General features: G+C 32.0%; 1 pseudogene across 8 annotated transcripts in view; it reads right to left on the bottom strand.

Moving 5' to 3' along the window:
* Nucleotides 1-853: 853 nt before the first annotated feature.
* The window catches only part of LOC148603620 (5-hydroxytryptamine receptor pseudogene), a 33,731-nt pseudogene continuing 15,189 nt past the window's right edge, over nt 854-19,395 (bottom strand). For 3 of the 8 annotated variants that reach the window (XR_015916682.1, XR_015916680.1, XR_015916681.1), the window contains exons 2-3: nt 9,701-9,754; nt 854-3,134 (exon numbers count right to left, since the gene is read on the bottom strand). The product of XR_015916682.1 is annotated as a 5-hydroxytryptamine receptor pseudogene, transcript variant X4 (transcript). Of the gene's footprint in view, nt 3,135-9,458; nt 9,498-9,700; nt 9,904-19,395 lie in introns of those variants that run through there. The other 5 variants (XR_015916683.1, XR_015916684.1, XR_015916685.1 and 2 more) reach the window with 3 other exon arrangements.

Here is a 19,395-nt window from a genome sequence, read left to right as displayed (position 1 = left end):
TTATCTAGTGGGTGTCGTTAATAGATTACTGCTGAAATACAGACGACATCAGCAACAAAGAGAGCGACATTTAACTACTGTTTCGATCTTGATACTTATTCCAAAAGTCCCCGAAAAAAGGTATAATCCATATTATATATAAAAGGAACGTTCAATGACAACTAAAATGCTATATTCCGAAAAATGAAAGCAGAAGTGGTAGAATAGATTCTGTTTTACCTAGTGAAATATTTCTTTTTTCTTTTTTTATTTTCCTGATAGTAATTCCTCAGTTGTTGTCATGGTCCTTCTGTATTTTCTTATGTGTGAACTGTTATTTTTTATACAATAATTTATCACATGTTATTTGAGTGTTAAAATGCAATTAAAAACTTTATGACGACACTAGTAATTAAGAAAGTGAATAATATTTTATTTGCAAAACCGTATCCACAAAGAATTACGGAAAATATCGCCGTAAAATTTTAATGAAAGCTTTAATTTTAGTTTGGCTTTAAAAGTTTTTGGATGGGTTTTTGGTAGTAATTTTGCAGTTTGTATTTGTGTTTTATTTTCATTTTATTATTTTCTCGTCTTTTATGTAGAAAGAACACTGCTGCCATCAATGATAACGTTATTTTAAAATGTACACTTCTGCATGCATCAGAATATCATTTTTTAATGGAATAAACAGTTTATGATATTCATGAATTTGGAAGTATAATGATGTAACGTGACAGAACAGTCAGACTTGACTTTCCCCAATGATCAAACATAAGAAAACGAGACAACCCGGTATGAACGCAAATATCAAAAGTCGTTTGGATCGGAAGCTTTCTATAACCCAATAATGACAAACAAATACATTGTTAAGTATTTTATTCACTTTGAGTGCATTTTAACACATTGTAATATCTGCGTTATACACAGTGATATAAATTTGCTAACAAAATGATTTTGATTTCTTGCGAAATTTAATATTTGATTTTTCATTTTTCATGATAGAAAAATATAGTTCTATTTTACTCTCGTAAAGCGTTTAGATTTCGTAATATTTTGTGTGCTCAGCCATTTTAGATTACTAAAAACTGTCTTTACTAGAGTAAAACAGTTCTTAACACTGGATTGTAACATGAACCAAAATCACTAATAATTACTCATTAATAATAATAACTCACAGATAATAATGTAAATCACTTTTCAAATGATTCACTTTTGTTTATACTGAACCATATTTGCCAAAAGTAAGAATGGTGTGTGCTCAGCCGAATCAATGATAATTTGGTGAAGTTCGTATGAGTAAAGTGAATCATTCGAAGATTTTTGTTATTAAAGAAGCGAATCTCTTCATTGTTTTAACGAATATCGTTAAAGCAGTAAAATCATTAGCCCGAAATAGACGTGATACCACGATATACTATTTAATTTGTATACATAAATGCATACCAAACCGGAAAATCAAAGTATTGAAAAATAATTTTAAAATTATTATTCAAACTTCCCATCAAACATATATCGAGTGTTTAATATAGTATATACATTAAACAAATGTAAAATAAGGCATTACATAAATACATGGTAACGTTAACGTAACCGTCGTCTTCTTTTGAAAAATAATTTATTAAATGCATTTCGGAATGATGGGTTAAATATTGTGTATATTATTGGGTTTAACAATGAATTGAAATAACCAAGCCATAAAAACAAACTCCACACTGCATCTGGAATATTACAGTTTCTACCACAGAATGGTGAGGTAAACGCCAGAATAAAAAATGGAAGCCAACATGCGACAAACGCTCCTGTTATAATTCCAAGAACACGAGCAGCTTTTCGCTCTCGTTTCATTTCTAATTTTGCTTTCCTCATTTTTTCTTTGTTCTCTTTTGATTTTAAAAGTTTACAGTTATTGTTTTCTGACGACGTCTTTGGATTTAATTGTTTGTTAAACGAATAAACATTTGACGGCACTGACAAATATTTCAACTGAGAATCACTCACTGTTGTCCCATTGTTTAATTGGTAGTCCTCGGGAACAGCATCGTCATTATGTTCAAACTCTGGACCGTTCGCACATGACCCGTTGTATACAGTGAATCCATCTTGGCTTACGTCACTTCCAGAGGAGTGATGATGGGTAGTTACGTCTGCGTTTGTAATTGTCTGACATGGAAGTGCTCTTGCATTATTACTACTAAAATGTTTCTTTCTAATTCGAGAGCGCGCTGCTGTGTAAATTTTGTAATTTAATATCAACATAAGTGCCATTGGAAAATAAAACGCCCCAACTGTAGAAAATACAGTATAAACGCGATCTTGACTTATTATACAATATCCTATTGATTCTGGATTGTTTTCCTTTTCTTTCCATCCAAATAATGGAGTTATTGAAATCAAAACAGATACAATCCAAACAATCACAATCATGATTATGATTTGTCTTGCACAACGTCTTCGTATATAGTCAATGTTTGATACAGCCCAATAACGATCTAGAGATATTGCAACAAGATGCAAAATGGATGCTGTACAACAAAGCACATCAAATGAGATCCACATATCACAGAGTTCGGCTCCGAGGTACCAGAATACACTGACTTGGTTTACAACGCTAATAGGCATAACTAAGACAGCGACCATCAAGTCAGTCACCGCAAGTGATAATATCAAATAGTTTGAAACGCCTTGTAAACTTTTCTCCAAAACTATGGCTGCAATCACAAAAACGTTTCCCAGTATAGTGGATAGTACTATACATCCAAGAACTATAATGATAACAATCATAGACCCAATGTCGTAACGAGGGACATACACATATGTTTGTATTGTTACTTCCGTTGTGTTCCAGTCTAAAGTACTTTCAGGAGAAGGAGCGTAAGTGCTCAATCGGTTTGTCAAGTTTTCAATTTCATACATTCCTTCAGAAATATTAACAATATTTGTCATTCTGATACTTGTTGCAAAATGTGTCACTGTTGTTGGTTATATAAGGAATATTTGTCATTCAGATTCCATGATTTACACACCAACGCAACGCCATCTCAGGAATTGCCAATAATTCGGTTTGGCTAAATTGGTACCTTGATCAAGAGACGACAGTGAGTTGTTGTTTATTGACATCCGGGTACTACATCAGCATCATAGTCGTCCATATTCTGTAAAACAAAACAAGGAAAGGTCAAATTGGAATTAAATAGCTACAACGTCTAATTACAGTACTATTTAACTTCATTGGTTTTACTCAGTGGTATTAATTCTACTTGCAAATTCTGTGTAAATTTAATATTACATTAATAATACCATATTGGTGTAAGACTGATAACAACTTTGATGATGGGTTCAACAAAAGGTTCCATTACTAAACATGCAAACAGACATCTCAAATAAGGAGTAAATGCAAACTTCAACTCTTGGAAAAAGTTATACCTAATTTGATCGGTTAAATATGTGTATTTGAAAAAAAAATAAAATTGTTAAACAAGAAAAAATAGTATGTAAAATAGTACTGAATAGTCGAAAACTAACATACAAAAAACAAATTATTATGAAAAAAAAAACGATTAAGCAAAGAATTTCGACAACCATTGCTGAAAAAATGATATTTTTGTACTTATTACATCGTTTCAAAACTAGTTTTTTTTTCTTTCTATCAGGGCTTTTAATTCGGTTACTAAAGCTGAAGGTTAGCACCAGCATTGAGCATGTGCACCAACATCGAGGCTGAGTATCAATACTGAAGCTGAGCACCAACTTCGGGCTGAGCACTAACACTGAAGATGAGCATGCCCTCAGTGTGGGATATTATATATGTTGACCATTTACTTGTATTTCATTCTGTGTTTGCTCTTTAAATTACATAGTTTATGCAGCCAATTTAATAATTCGAAATCGTACATAATGAAAATATTACATTGTCATTATATAAGCGAAGTTTAAATGAAAAATTAGAAATGTAGATCATTGATTCTGTATTTCCCAAACCCAGATATAGGTACACATAACTGATGTGGAATTTACCACAAATCTGCTAAACCAAAGATATATTGACGATTCCAAAGTTCTAACACCTCTACCACTTCATTAATTTGTAATGAGTAGTATTATAATTATTTTTTAAGTTCTCTTAATCAGGATGTCAAACTTTTCAATGAACATTTAAGCTAGCGGAATGCTATATTTGTTAAATAACACAGCGGTTACTAATATTGGAGCTCTGAGAAGATTGTTTCACTTAAACCTTATTACTGAATTGTGCTGTTATGATATCAGGAAGAAGCATGTCCTTCGTCAATGATAATTTGGCGAAGTTATACTCATAAATCTTCTTTGTCTTTCCGCCAGTTATCAATTATTTTGATGAGATATTGTTATTCCCTATAGGTATTTACGTTAGATAAATATATTTTCTGTGCGAAAAAAAAATCATTGATACCTATGCAGTCAAATCAATTGTTTCTATTTTGTTATCGTTGTCATTGACCTTTTGACCTGCCTTCAAATTAGTCAGATTGATATCCAAGCCGAAACAAACATACAAGTCACAGTAATAGCTAGTATGGAAAGTATCTAAACATTTTTAATGTTTAAAGTACGCAATTCCTTATGTTATAATAAATAAATCAAATTGGAATTTATTTTGCTTTAAGTTGAAATACATATATATATCGTTCGTAATAACCTCTTATAGTTCAATTCAGCTTTAAAGGCGTAAACAAACTTTTGATCTTTATATATCAAATCTGATCAAAGAAAAAACATCGAGTCAATACGAAGCACCAAATACATTTTACAACATTATAAGTCTTACGACATGAGTAGTTTATTACAAATATGTCTACCATTACAGCCTTTTCCATAATGGCATAGAACATTATAAAGATTATACCGTCCCTTAACAATTATATCACAATCTGAATAAATACATGGAAGAAAGCATCAATTATTTGTATCAGTGAACAAGCCATATGAATAAATACAGTTACATGCAGAAGATAATAAATTGAAGTACTGTCTTTCTGTAGAGGATCGGAGACAAAGACTTTGATTTACTGCCTCTAATATAGAACTGCGATACGACAATACAATGTCAATGACATTTATTAAATTAATCCATGTTTATAAGGGTACGCAAAGGTTGTATATTTGACACGGAGTAAGAAGTTGTTTCGCAATTTCTTTTGAATCATTTCACTTGTCATAACATCGCCAATTCCAAACCACAAAACATTGCTTAGAACTTCAGCAACCTATTTGTATTCACTAAATTATTAAACACAATAATATAGTTATATTGAATTATCTCTAATAATAATATTACACCCAGAATTGATATAAGTCACCTGCATATCCCATTGCGAGTGGACAAATTATAAAATGAAAGTGGAAAGGATATTTTGACAAAACAATACCGGAAACATACAAAGAGCAAACGCATAAGAACAAACAAATGGACATACAGAAAAACAAGCTCCACTAAACGTTCGGTACATATTGGAACGTAAAGCATAAAGATGAACTGAATACAAATGAAAACAGTCCATTGAACAGATATTGATACACAGACATTTACTAAAATACCTAAAATTAACAAACAATTCAGACTCGTAAAAAAATTGTTTTTAACTACACATTTTATGTATGCATCTGTAGAAATTGATGTGTTTATTAGTTACGCAACTCAAGCACATTTGCCGGACGAGAAAAAAATAAAAATTTTAGCTATAAAATTAAACGCAAAGAAGGCACTAACATAGTTGGTGTACTTGGCTGCCCCGATATGGGAATCAGTTACTATTTCTGCCTTGCTACTCGTTGAAGGTCAAGTCAAATAGGTAATATTTCTGTATGGTACTCTTCTAGTAACATGTATCTTTTGCGTTATATTGTTACATGTGATGACAATTGTAAACCGTGAAATTTTCGAGGCAGTTTTATTTTCGCTATTTGCGCGACAAGATTCGTAACGCGAAAATTTAACAATCGCGATTATTTTCTTCGAAGAGCATTACAACACAATCGCAAATTTAAAACTGTAAAAAAAAGCAAACGCAGATATTTAGCAGAAATCACAAAAAAAGACGGCGCCAAAATTTCCCGGCTTACAGTATATAATTATATATTATGCATAAGATTCGATGTTTGACTTTCAATACAATGGTCATTATTGTAGATATACAAACGTTAGTTCACTAAAAAATAACTACACTATACTCTGGGAAGACAATTGTAAACGCACGACATATGTTATATCAGATTGCTGTGTTTTAAATTTGGCAAAGGATTTTACTTTCTACGATTCAATCTTTGTGATTTTATAATAATCGACAAGTTCCCAAGAAGGATCTTAATATATAGATATCTTTTAAGTGACATTGCAATGTTCTCCTGTTAAGTCATATGATATAACTGTATACAGCTATCTTGTTTTAACGCGTTGAAGAAACACTGTGAATATATATAAGTTTATAAACAACAAATGCCTTTTGTGAAGGTTGTTTCATCATATCAATATATTTTAGTCTCTCGTGGACATTGCCCGAGCGAAATAGTATCTGCTTGGTAATTACAATGTACATGAAAAACGTCATAAAGTTGTCAATATGCGAATGGATTTGATAGGCCCAACCTTTCTTATTTATATAAACCAAAACAAAATATCTTCTTTGCAATAAATCACATGGAGTAATGATTCGTTAGTTACTTGTTGGTAGATTTTGAGTTCAGAAGGGCAAACCTTGTAAATATATCTCTTGACATTCAAATGTGAAACAGCGTTCATATTTGGCTCGAGGCGAGCAATAGAATCATCAAAGAACAGGAGTTCATAAATAAATATGCATGAATGAAATGGTATAAAGAAGATTGACTGAGGTGTAAAGTAAAGAAATCCCTTAGCAACATCAACATTTACAGCGAACACAATGTACAGTATTTAAAAACGAACCCTACTTCGACAGGAGGCAAATTCAGAGGTGCTCTGAAATGATCAGCATTTCCTCCTTTTGCAACTAGTTCGGAATTTGAAGGAACACAAATTCCGCTTTTGTTCAAGTATTTTTGTTTTTGTTTATAATCAATATATTTTGAAGCGACTTTGTCTTCTTTCCTTTGCATTAACTTTACTTTACTTTGAGTGTAGTATTGTTGAAAGTGCAATGACGTACATGTATTTGCAATTTTACTTCTTCAATTATTTATCCACATATCGAACGTCATTTAAGAAACAAAATGACCCACCTGTGTAATGCATGCTAATTTTAAAGTATATGGAGAGATAATGCATCAAATGAATTTCGATATCAAGTAATATATATATATTGGTTATTTCCCGGGATACAATGCGATTATAGTCATAGCAATTACTATGATTGTCAAGAGAGACACGTATAACGTGGAGATAATCTTAAAAATGACCTCCAATCTGAGTACGATCAAGCAAGTAAAGTGGCGTATTAAAGACTTGTTCTAGAACAAAAAATATAACAGAAATATAGACCAAACTAATCTTTTGTTTATAATTACGAAAGTAACTTAACAAAAATTGTGTTAATTTCGGTATGCCTCTACCCTTTTTAAAGGAGTAACTTTTCATCAACAGCATTATTAATAATTACATGGGAAGATTGAGCTTCAAAAATAAGTACAACATTTCGTCACCAAACGCACTGAAGCGAAGTTCTACCATGTGTGATGAAAGCATTGTCTCGCTATTAAAAGGTCTGCCCTTTTCTTTAAAATCGGGTAAGTTGCTACTAGGCCATCTATGGAACACACATATCGTTTCATCCGAAAATAAACATCCTAAGTTAACTTTGGAGGGAAACATCTCTTTAATGACATTAAGGGAATTTTCAAATTCTACAACAAAGTATAATTGTACGAATTTATGTATCAAACCGCATTTGTTTGAATTTTTTAACTTGGTGGCTTTAAAAAGTAGCTGTATTTACATACATGTGTAATACATTGTATATCAAACCATAAACATGTGAATTCTACACTTTGACGCACGTATAATGACCACATAATAGTAAACCTTGTCGCGGGATTTAAATTATGACACTGACACGGTATTTGGTACTTTTATGTAGGTGCAACTTTAGAAAACTAAATGTCTTTTCGATTTTTTTTCACGAATACTCCTCGTTGCACTTCAACATTGCTTTTTATTTATACATAACTTTTTTCTGCTATTGATACATATCCATATTTTTGAATTTTGTATTTATTCACTTCTGAATGATTTTTATTCATACATATGTGACTTACTGTGACTGAATCATATCAGAAAATAATGCATGTTAAATAGTAATAAAATCTAATGTACAACATTAACAAGATCAATAGGTTAACAAATAACTCCATAACAAAATAAAAAAACCGTTTGATGTTATGGTTTAGATATAAAATTGCATGTAGATGTAAGTGTGAAAATGATGCATTATTTTTTTTCTGATGATGGAATTTTATTTTTTTAAGTGCATGACCAAGCTGTTGTAGGTCTGAAGTAGTTCCTACATTCAGCAGTTTCATAATGCGTGTTCACTGATGATAAACGCATGATATACATGTTCAGGGCCTTTGACAGGATGAACTCAAGCAGGAATTATTTTTGTCCAAAACGTACCATAAAAACGTAGAACGAAATTTGATGTATATGATATGCCATTTACCACAATGAACTAAACATAGGTGAATTGAAGTGGATGACTGGTATCTGACTGGTTAAAATGACATAGGTATAAATCTAGTTTCGTTTCTTCCTTATACACAAGCTTTTGCCTGTGAAAATATTTTCAAAACATGCGAATACCTTTCAAAGTTTACTCTGATGTATAACACATTTTATATCTATTCTGAGCGTATTATGAAGTATTTCTGCCATTTTAACTACCGGCTGGCCATTTAATCTGTAATAGGGAATTTTCAACCGTCGCCTTTTTTTCGTAATTTTTATAGAATAAAAAGTAAAATTAAATTGTTCGTCAGGTAAGTACTGATTAAATATATTCATATACTTTGACAGGAATAAGACGTTAAACACAGAAACAAAGTCCATCATATTGGTTAGCACTTTTATGCTTACCCAGAAACCAATATGAAACTTACCACGACGAGAAACACACCGATTGCTTTAAAATTTTAAATCTTTTTTTTTTTCAAAAGAAGGACTTTTGTACTTCCAGGATTTTGTTTGAACATATCTTATCCAAATCAAATCATCCCTTGTTTGAGTTTATAGTTTTCAAATCAGATTGGTTTAATATAAAGTACAAAACATATACACTGGTGCTGAAAATAGCATGGCGTACAACGTTTATGATTTAAAATGATTTTACTAAACTATTTTTTTCCGATATGAATGACTTCATGATAAACCATTTTAAGTTTTTCATAATCTCAAAACAGTTCTAAACATTATGGTTTAATAATGATTTTTACTGATATATAATATAAAATGCATGTTAGCTGTATCGTACTTGTATATTTCGCCTTTAAATCGTCCCGCAGTCAATTTTATTTTCTGTTCCTTTAGTAGAAATAAAACAAAAATAAAATGAGGTTTTTATAATCATCCTGTTAAACATTCGTAGTTACTATTTAAATACAATTAAAAAATGTGCGTGTTAAATGAAATAAAGTTACATATGTTCAAGCATTTCACAACAAATTTCATTAAAAGAACTCAATTTATTAAATGAAAATTTTAATTACTCCCTACCTCGTAAGCCATTATCCAATACTAATCCCGGTGGTTCACAATCGCAACCTTTAACTGAAACGAAAAGCGTATCGATACTTTATACAGCTGTATCCATCACCAGCAACTTGTTCAAGGAGAGGGAATTCTATCGCTTCTATAATTATTGATCAACTTTTGTCTTAATTACGAGTACAACATTGTCCCAGTCTAGTTCATTGTGTTTATCAATATATAGCCCGTGAATACAATTAATATATGCAATGTTATCTGATGGTTACGAGAAGCTATTCGCTTTCACAGTGGAGGCGGGGTAAATGCTGTGTAATAGCAATATTAAAAAGGACAAGTTGTATACCTTTGATGTAAAGATATTTATCAATTTTATATCTGTTTGGTTATCTGAAATTCCTTTGGTCAACGCACAAATCTAAAGAGTTAGTTGTATTCAAATGGGTACGTGAGGGATATTTTATTGTACAATACAGAATTAGTTTTTACACCCTATCATGAACTTGTAGTTAATGATATCAAACAGTTTTAAAATGAATCATTGTTTGTCATTATTACATATTTCGGAAATCATAGGACGTGAAAAGTCAATAAAAAAGAACAGGCAGTATAAAGGTACACAACATCTGCGAGAAACACGAAAAATGTAATCCGTAAATGGACAAAGCTACACCATGTATAATTCATGGCTAATTTGCAAAAATACAAATTTGAAGTAAAGATCTGTATGCTTGTTATCGCATGTAAAACATAAAACTACATTTCATTGCTCGGAAAAAAGGGGATCAGTTTCAAAGGAAAATGTTTGGTTCATGTAAATGTCTACTCTGAAAATAAAGTTAGGCACATCAATATGGATATTGCATAACAGTAAGTATAATGTGTGCTTACCTTTTAAACAAAACTTATTTTGCAGTTGATCGTTGCTCGTAACATAAAAGTCTCAGTACAAAAGTGAGCCAAAATATGTAAATTCTTCCAAATTGGCAAAACATGATTTTGTAACATTTTTCTTTGCTGGAGGAATTATTCAGATGCTATGACAGCATAAATATTGCCATTTGAAAAAAAGCTTTTGCATCAAGATAGCTTTTGACAAAATATTATCTTGTAAGAAATGAATGAAAATTGTATTGACACAAAATTTTAAAACGTCACTTTGACCTTAACATGTAAAAACTGCTCGTAAATATATTTTGTCCATAGTGATTAGGAACCCAGATTTACGCCGTAATCGAAAAACTACATTCAAAGGAAAAATACTTGGAATATCAACACAAATATATTAAGTAACCAAAATAGCACGTACACAGCAACAATCGTACATGAGCAACCCAGACTTTACAAAAAAAATTTGGAACATTGAAAAAGCGCACCGGAAGGGCAAGCGTTCTCGTTTTCAGGAAAACAGTCGCCGAGTTGCTCATAGAATGTAATGTTCGAGGTGGAAGAAAGAGGAAAGAAAAACTATGAAATTTGGATTTAGATTAAACAAGGGGATAAAGATTCGGGTTCATTAGTTTTCATGATGCAGGTGGATACATCATAATGATCAAGGAATTCATAATGATGACTATAAAACGTTAATAGGGATGACTTTGAACTTGTGGCAAAATGGCCATGTTCATGGAGCCGAATATTAAGGCGTCTAGTATCACTCAAAAGGTCAATGTGTACCTTTGGCAAGCTCTGGCGCAACGTAAGAGTAATATGATAAGAACTCAAAACGCAGGTGCTGACTGAATGTTGCCACAGATCTATTCAACATTCTAACACAAGATATGTAAGAAAAAAAACGTTTTCGTGGGTCAGCTAACATGTTATATGAATGTCTGGACCGGAAACTTCTATAAACGCATAAAACCCTTTTAAAAGTTTATTGCGACATGAAGTTTTCCCCGCAAAAAAGCGGAGCACTTTGTCGTATTACTATGTCTGAAATTTAATTGAGATGAGTAACAATGCCATCCTTTCTGGCAACGTGAATTTTGAAATAGTTATATCAAAAAGAGATTTGTTATATAAGAGGCATACTGATTGGTTGGTTACTTTCTGTAGTTTATTACCTGTCTTTGTATTGTGACACAATTCACGTCGATTGGTCCCCAATCAGCAATTCAACTGAGTCGAAATATAATATTATTTAAATGGAGTTTGGTTATGTTGTTTTTTTCCATTATTTGGATAACAATTGCAAACAAGCCTTAATTATAATTTATACAATACATCTTCGAAATGAAAGATTAATAAATTATGTAACGTGATTGAATATTTTCGTATTTTAGTTTAAAGCTGAATTTTAAGTTAAACGTATTGTTTATCATAATAGTTTATAAAACAAATACAAGATGCAAAATTAATGTTGCTGTAATAAGTACATTGTGCTAATGGAAGATAGCATTTGTCGGAAATTAAAAAAAAAATAATGAAGCAATCCTTGCATTGACATTCTGTTAGTTTAACCTTCATGGCAGTTAATCAGGATATACAATAAAGCATGTTTACAATGTAAGAGATGATTTGAATAATGAAGTGTACAGATTTTGTAAATGAATTAGGTCTTATTAACATGCTTTATCTAACTGTTAGAAAATGCATATAGTGAAAAGGTTTGATTCATTTATTATCATATATCTTTCCAAGGACCACCTCGATGAACTTTGTGTAGCCTGCTCGCCTCGTGTTTGGGAGGTCATGCGTGTGACATGCCTATAAATGTGGCAAGCCTATATAAATAATGCTACTTCTGTGAGTTAGCACAATAAAAGTCAGGTTCAGTGTCTTAGACTAGCACAAATATGGATGAGTGTGATTGAAAAAAAAAAACATTTTCGTACATGAATTGAATGTGATATTTGACAAAATAAATTAAACCTTAATCAACTGATTAACCTACACAAAGGTATAAAATTCCGACATTTGTATTTTGGTTCAGATATCAATAATGTCGATATTTACTTCTAGCTAAAAGTGATAATCTTCCAAAGAATTACCACACAAAAACTTAAATACTAACGTCAAACGTGATATGGATATATTTTTAAACGGGGTCCGTTGGATAAATTGGCCCTCGGTTTTAAATAATACGTTCCTGTGTATACTGTAGACATTTACATCTAGAACAAACCAACTTAAAATGAACGACAAAATTACTACAATAAATGTGTTTTCTATTCAGCGTGATATATACCAGAATGATACATTAACCCTAAGTGATAGCAGTTTCTTATGGCTTTCAGCACTTGTATACACCAACTAAAGTTAAGTGTTCATTCCTTTTCCACATCAAACGATCCTACATAATATTAACCATGTATCATAATGTCCGTTCTTATTTCTTATCTGCCATAAATACCGCTTGTATTCACTCAATTCAAAGTCAGGTTTTGATTCTTCTAGTGGTTATCCTACATCTGTCATGCTCGGCAAACTTGCTCCGTGTTTATACCTTCAAAATTATTCATACACGGCTCATGATAATGATTACTCGTAAGCAAACGTAAAGATCCCTGTTGTTCTCTTCCATGAACTTTTTGTTTTACTATAAAACTCAAATTAATCGGCTAGTGTTTCCATTGACGATGTAGCTATGTCGTAGTGAGAAACTCACTACAAAAAGTCCATAGCCGTAACTTCAAAAGGTTTGAAATATCGGAATAAATATTGAAACTGCTATCTTTCTAGGTGCCATTTACATTAAACAATATCAAGATCAACATATGACTAAAACCTATGAAAACTTATGAAATTTCATCATCCAAAACCCGGAAGTGAAAGTAAACGTAAATGCCGTTATTAATAAATATTGAAAACGGTGTCATGCTGTTTAGTTAGTTTTATACTATTATCTTATATGACGTTTGGATAATTAATCAAACTTGTCAGTACTCTTCAGAAGCAATGTTTTTCGCTTTCAATATGACTCTTGTTAACTCAGAATCCTATTAAAAAGAGTTACACCACAAATGGTGCTTTTGAACATGTGCTTAAAGCATGTTGAATGATCTTGAATCATTCCAAAATTTAAGAATATAATTATCACGTTTACCGTAAGTAGGAGACCTCATGTATATTACAATATGATTTGACAAAGTATAAATTTTGCTTTCAAAATAAATATCCAAATATTGGTAAGGTACGCACAATTATAATGATAAATCACGGTTAGTAAGAATTTCCTGTTGTACAAGAATCTTTTTTCTTGTTTATATGTATTTACATTTTGTATGTATATATTTTTTTTATTTCTGAGTTTTTCCGATTGGATGGAAAATTCTGTTCGAAAATTTGCAAACCTTTTTGTAAGAGAATTTATTCATTTTTAAATCTTAGAACTATTACATGTTAATATAAAACCATTATAATGCAATACAAATTGTTTTGTGTTAACATCTTAACATTGATCGGAATTATCTCCCTTGGAATAACAGGAAAGCGTGGTTAGATGCTATTCAATTATAATTTATGAGATAAGCAAACTGTCATTAATTTACATTGAAAACATTTGCTATGAAAACATGGATTTGCAATTTATGATGTATGACATCTCCTTTTAACAGTCGTTGTTCTTCTTAGGTCAAGGATTGTAACGTGATTGTCTTGTACATGTGTAGCTTATAGGTACCAGTATCGTATTGCATATCCCTGAGCGGGTGTACGTCAAAACATGGATGCCATAAAAATATAGTGCATTTTCTTTTTGCCTCTCTACAAACTAATGTTTTGTCAAAAGACATGAACAATGACTTAAAAAATAGAGCAAACATCACACTGTAAGATGAAGAACTTTTTTAAAAGAAAATCTAACATAATATCATAAAAATGTTCCACTGAAAAGGTTGGTTTGGTGAGTGCAAAACGAAAGTGAAAGTAGGGAAAATGGCTATTTATAGTTCAAGACTACTTTTCTGTCCAATCTTCGTGGACTCACCCTATTTTCTTTGCGGGAAATTATTTTTTCACATGTCCTTAGAAATGCTACATAAGTGAAAGTTTTATTGAATCAATTTACATATTTTTTAAAAAATCCTAAAAATATGCACTTCACTATAGAGGTCTATGGGAAAATTAATACGATACTGAGACCTATAGATTCAAAATAAAAAAAAACCATCTATTGATAAAATGACCCTTTTGTCAAACGAACGACAAAATTAAAATCTAAATAGCGGCCTCTATTTTAGTTATTGTCTATAAATAACGAAATAATTGCGTTATCCAGTTAATTGAATAGCCTTTATTTTTTTTTATTATTTATTATTGTTTTGTCAAAAATCCATTTATGTGCATATTTGTATATTTCCTTCATGCATTACATCCCTCTTATTTCAAACAAGTGTGAAACTTATTATCATAATAACTAGACAAACATAATAAAGCCAAGATATCAGTTAACAAGATGTCATCCAATACTTTTACATCTAGTGCAGCTTTCAGTAACGTAAAAATTGCTAGGTGACGTGTAAAACAATGATGACAATTTTTAAATGAACACAACCCATTTAGAATGATATCTTTCATGTACAAACTGATCAAACAGTGTTTTTTATGTTTCCCAGAAGAAATTCAACACTGTTTTGCTTTAGAATATTCATGGCTATAAACTCGTACTTAGAACAGATTTCGTGTAACAGGTATTTATATATCATCAGAGGTATCACAAGGGTGAGTGTTCATACGCGGGGAAAAGGGGCCGTTGCCTAAAAATGGTCATTTTTGGCGTTTTTTTTTTTTTTTGTTGTTGTCATTTATAGCCGGATGTGGGGCTCACCTTGGGTAAGACAAGGTCCAAACTGCAAATTTCTCAATTCTTGTAAAGGATACTACAGACACTGTGAAGTCAACCTCATATCTTGACCTGCACATAAAAATCGATGGTAAAGGAAAATTATCGACCAAACTTAACGACAAACATGATGACTTTTTATTCAAATTGTCAACTTTCCTTTCATCCCTTCAACACCTGCATATGGAGTGTTCATATCACTCATACGTTATGAAGAGCTTGCCGAGATTACGCAAACTTTTTGTATCGCGCTAGAATTCTAACAAATAGGCTTCTGGAGCAGATTAATGTTGCTACAAGATTGATGTCATCACTTCAAAAGTTATATGGTCGACGTCATGAATTCGTGGATCATTACGGTGTATCCATATGCGCCATGAAAACTGATTTGTTCGACGTGTCATAGTTTTCCTTTCCTCTTTCGTCTACCCCGGACTTGACTTTTTATGAACTCGGTGGTTTTTCTAGAAAAGCAGAGGACGCTTACCCTAACGGTGCACCCGGTCCATGTTTCCAGTTTTTAGTGGAGTCCGAGTTGCTCATTTGCTTTTGTTACTTTGTATGTATGATTTTAGTTACTTTGTGTTCTTTGTTGTGTATGTCTGCTTTCCTTGTCCGGCCTTTGATTCTGGATTACATTCTTTTGATTACCGCTATAACAATGGTTCCCTTGATTACTCTTATACCCTTTGATGGTCATTTAAGCCTCAATAGGGTTTATTACAGTCGTAAGAAGAAGGTCATAGGTCCCCAGATGGGTCACTTATGTTAGAAAATGATGATTTTTTGCACTTTTTTTTCACATCGTGGGAGTGGTGAGTGATATTATTATTCTATAAAATCCAAGTAAAATAAAGCACTATGGTTCAATTAAATAACATTGCCAGAACCTAACAATTCCAGAAACAGCCAAGACAGTATATATATACCTAGAACACTCGGCCAGCTAGACTATATAAACAACTGTCCCGTACTACCGTACATCGTGTACTAAGTTACAGCCCTAGATTAATCCTACGAGGAGGAATTACCCGGCCAGCGAAAGCTATATTTTATATAGCATAGCTGGCCGAGTGGTCTATGGTGCTGGACTTTGTGCAGGCGGTGTTGCCATAGATGTCACAGCGGTATGAGTTCGAGTCCCGCAGAGGGAACGACCAAAAATTTGCATCGCAAATTTGACAGTTCTAACATCGTTGGGAATTTTTCAGACCTTTCTGTACGTTTACATATCTTCCCTGTATCAATTCGATCCGATGGAGCAGTGTAGCGAATAGAATCGTCACATTCTAAGACGTATATACAATTCCCTCATGGCAAAGGATAACAATGAAGGCTTAAAGTTTACAACAGCAAATGATAATTGACCATAGCTATCAGGTTAAATTGATGGTAGAAGTAAATAAGGTGAGTACAAATATTTACACTATCGATTAAGATATTTCCATCGTCGTTTCTAAATAATACGGATCACAATGACCCATTTGTTGATATTCCATTAATATTTATCTAATGACATCGTTTTCCTTTTATTGCTTAATAAGACAATTTCTTTGCGGGCAGGAAAATGTTGAGATTGCAATATTCTATCATTGGGAGAGTTTTATGATCCATTTTTTTCAGACACTCATAGATTTGTCTGTGTAATAACTATTTGTCATATTTTTTCAATTTGCACTTATAGCTCTTGTATCATACTCGTGCTGTAATCATCATAGTGTAAGGATAAGCTGCCAAACGTTCTGTACCCAACAGAAATAAGAAACAACAAAACGGAATTATTACAATGTTTCGAAGATTCGCATATCAGCTCCGTAATTAACCCTCATTAACGAGGTATCTGAACTACAAAGATTCTCTGATTTTTTACTCATAGAGAAATGAAGAGCAAAATACATGTAATTTTAAAACCTAGCTCAACTTCTTGCTATAGGGTATGCACGTCTCGTTCTAGTTTCATTTTCTTTACCGGAATTTCCGATGCAGAACGTTTTGAAAACCGAAGACTGACCTGCATTTTATTGTTTACTTCCGGGTACTCGAAACGCTGTATAACATTACAAAATCTTCTATTTTCTGTTTTTCCTTAATACCTTTATCATGTAGAAATAGATTTTTGTCATTTTTTTATCGGTATTTTTTACACAAAAAGATGTTTTGCCCTTAACAAAGAACTCGATACTTTCTAAATGGCAAAACCCCATGCTTTTGAATGGTAGACTAGGATCCATTCTCGTAAAACCACAGGATCACATGACGAGACTTACATACCCTATTGAGCCTTTGTTTTTGTAAAGACGATGATTGTAAACCATTCCAAAAATATTTGTGACTATGTATTATATATATTTTTATGATTATGTTTTTTTTATAATTACTTGTAGTAGTAGATGTATAAACTATATATGCAATTGATATTTTGTTTCAGACAAAAACCGTCGTGTCTTAATAATCGCTGTAATGGCGGTAGGTTTTAAAAAAGCTGTATTGCTTCTTTCATATTGCTTTTGTTACTCTACCAAAATTATCCATCGGTTTGTCTTCTTTAGTTTTCGGGTTAAACAAAGCAATAAAGTATTTATTTTCAAAACGGAAAAAATGCACGTATCAGTTAATAAAAACTCTACTTTATTGCAAAGACAATTTTCAGAATAAATCTGTTTTTTCTCAGTCAATAAAGAGAGACATTTTCCACAATCACATACTTTGATACTTAATTATCGAGTGCAAATTTTGTTGTTGGTACACAGGTTGGCGAGGAAATGTTCAAAAATAAATAATAATTACCTACAACGGTAAAACATGAGAGCGTCAGTTTAATGAACGATTTTCCAGTGATTAACTAAATTTCTCAAGTTATAAATAATTTATTTTCTCCATACAATATCTCTGGCCGTGTAATTCTTTAACTCACTATTGATTTATCGGTAATCGTTTATTTGAGTTGTTAGAGTTACATTTTTACAATGTTAATCTATACCAATTATGATAGTACAAACAGGTAATTTAACCTCTCCCAGAACTCCATGTTCTTTGAATACTTTGTACTTTACATTCTTCAGTTTACATTTTGTTGGAGATCGAATTTTGATGGGGATGGGGAAATATAATACAATTATAAATTTTAGTTCGAAAAAATATCATTAAGAGATTGAAAGTCACGTACGATTGCAATTTCTGTATAAAGTTTCAATATTCAGAAATTACGAAACAATAAAACATGTCCTAAAGACGGAGTATCTCTGATAGGAATGCATGTTACCAGTGTTGAAAGCATGGGGCAACTGCTCTTTATACATTGTACTTAGTACATTGTATACACAAGTATACCAGTTACACCAGTTAAGAGGGACAATGTGAGCACGGGTTTTATTAATGCACAATAAAATGATTTAGGCCATGCCTATGATGGACGGAGCTCAATTTTCTAAAAAGCACCTCCACACGTCTACTTCCATGTCGACAAATTTCGTCACTTCCGTCAAAATATGTTTAGCACTTCATAGTCTACATATATAAGAAGTTGCTGACACTCAGACCAAATGAATGATCGTTTGCATTATAGTTTGTCCCCACATCAACATTATTCTCAATACCTCTGTATTTTTTTTTTATTACAGATTAAACGAATAAAAGTTGTTCATAAACTCACTACTTAAGATATCATAGTACTATATTTCTTACTGTAATTGTTCAACCTAGGCTTATATATGTACTTTACATCCAAACATACATGTCAAGGCTGAGTACTGATTTTTACACAGGTGTTGTAACTATAAAACTAAAAAAAATAATAGTATTTGTAAACTCAAACAACATATGCTACCCTTGTTAACTTTGGAACGATAATCTAATAATTATATAGAATTATTATTTCCAGTCAAAGTCAAATTTACATAATTAGTGCTAGATTAGTCAT

The sequence above is a fragment of the Perna viridis genome, chromosome 11 (assembly GCF_037379345.1).
Source record: "Perna viridis isolate PV_CMFRI_1.1 ecotype Kerala chromosome 11, ASM3737934v1, whole genome shotgun sequence".
In the NCBI taxonomy this organism is placed as follows: domain Eukaryota; kingdom Metazoa; phylum Mollusca; class Bivalvia; order Mytilida; family Mytilidae; genus Perna; species Perna viridis.
This window is presented reverse-complemented; position numbering and strand designations above follow the sequence as displayed.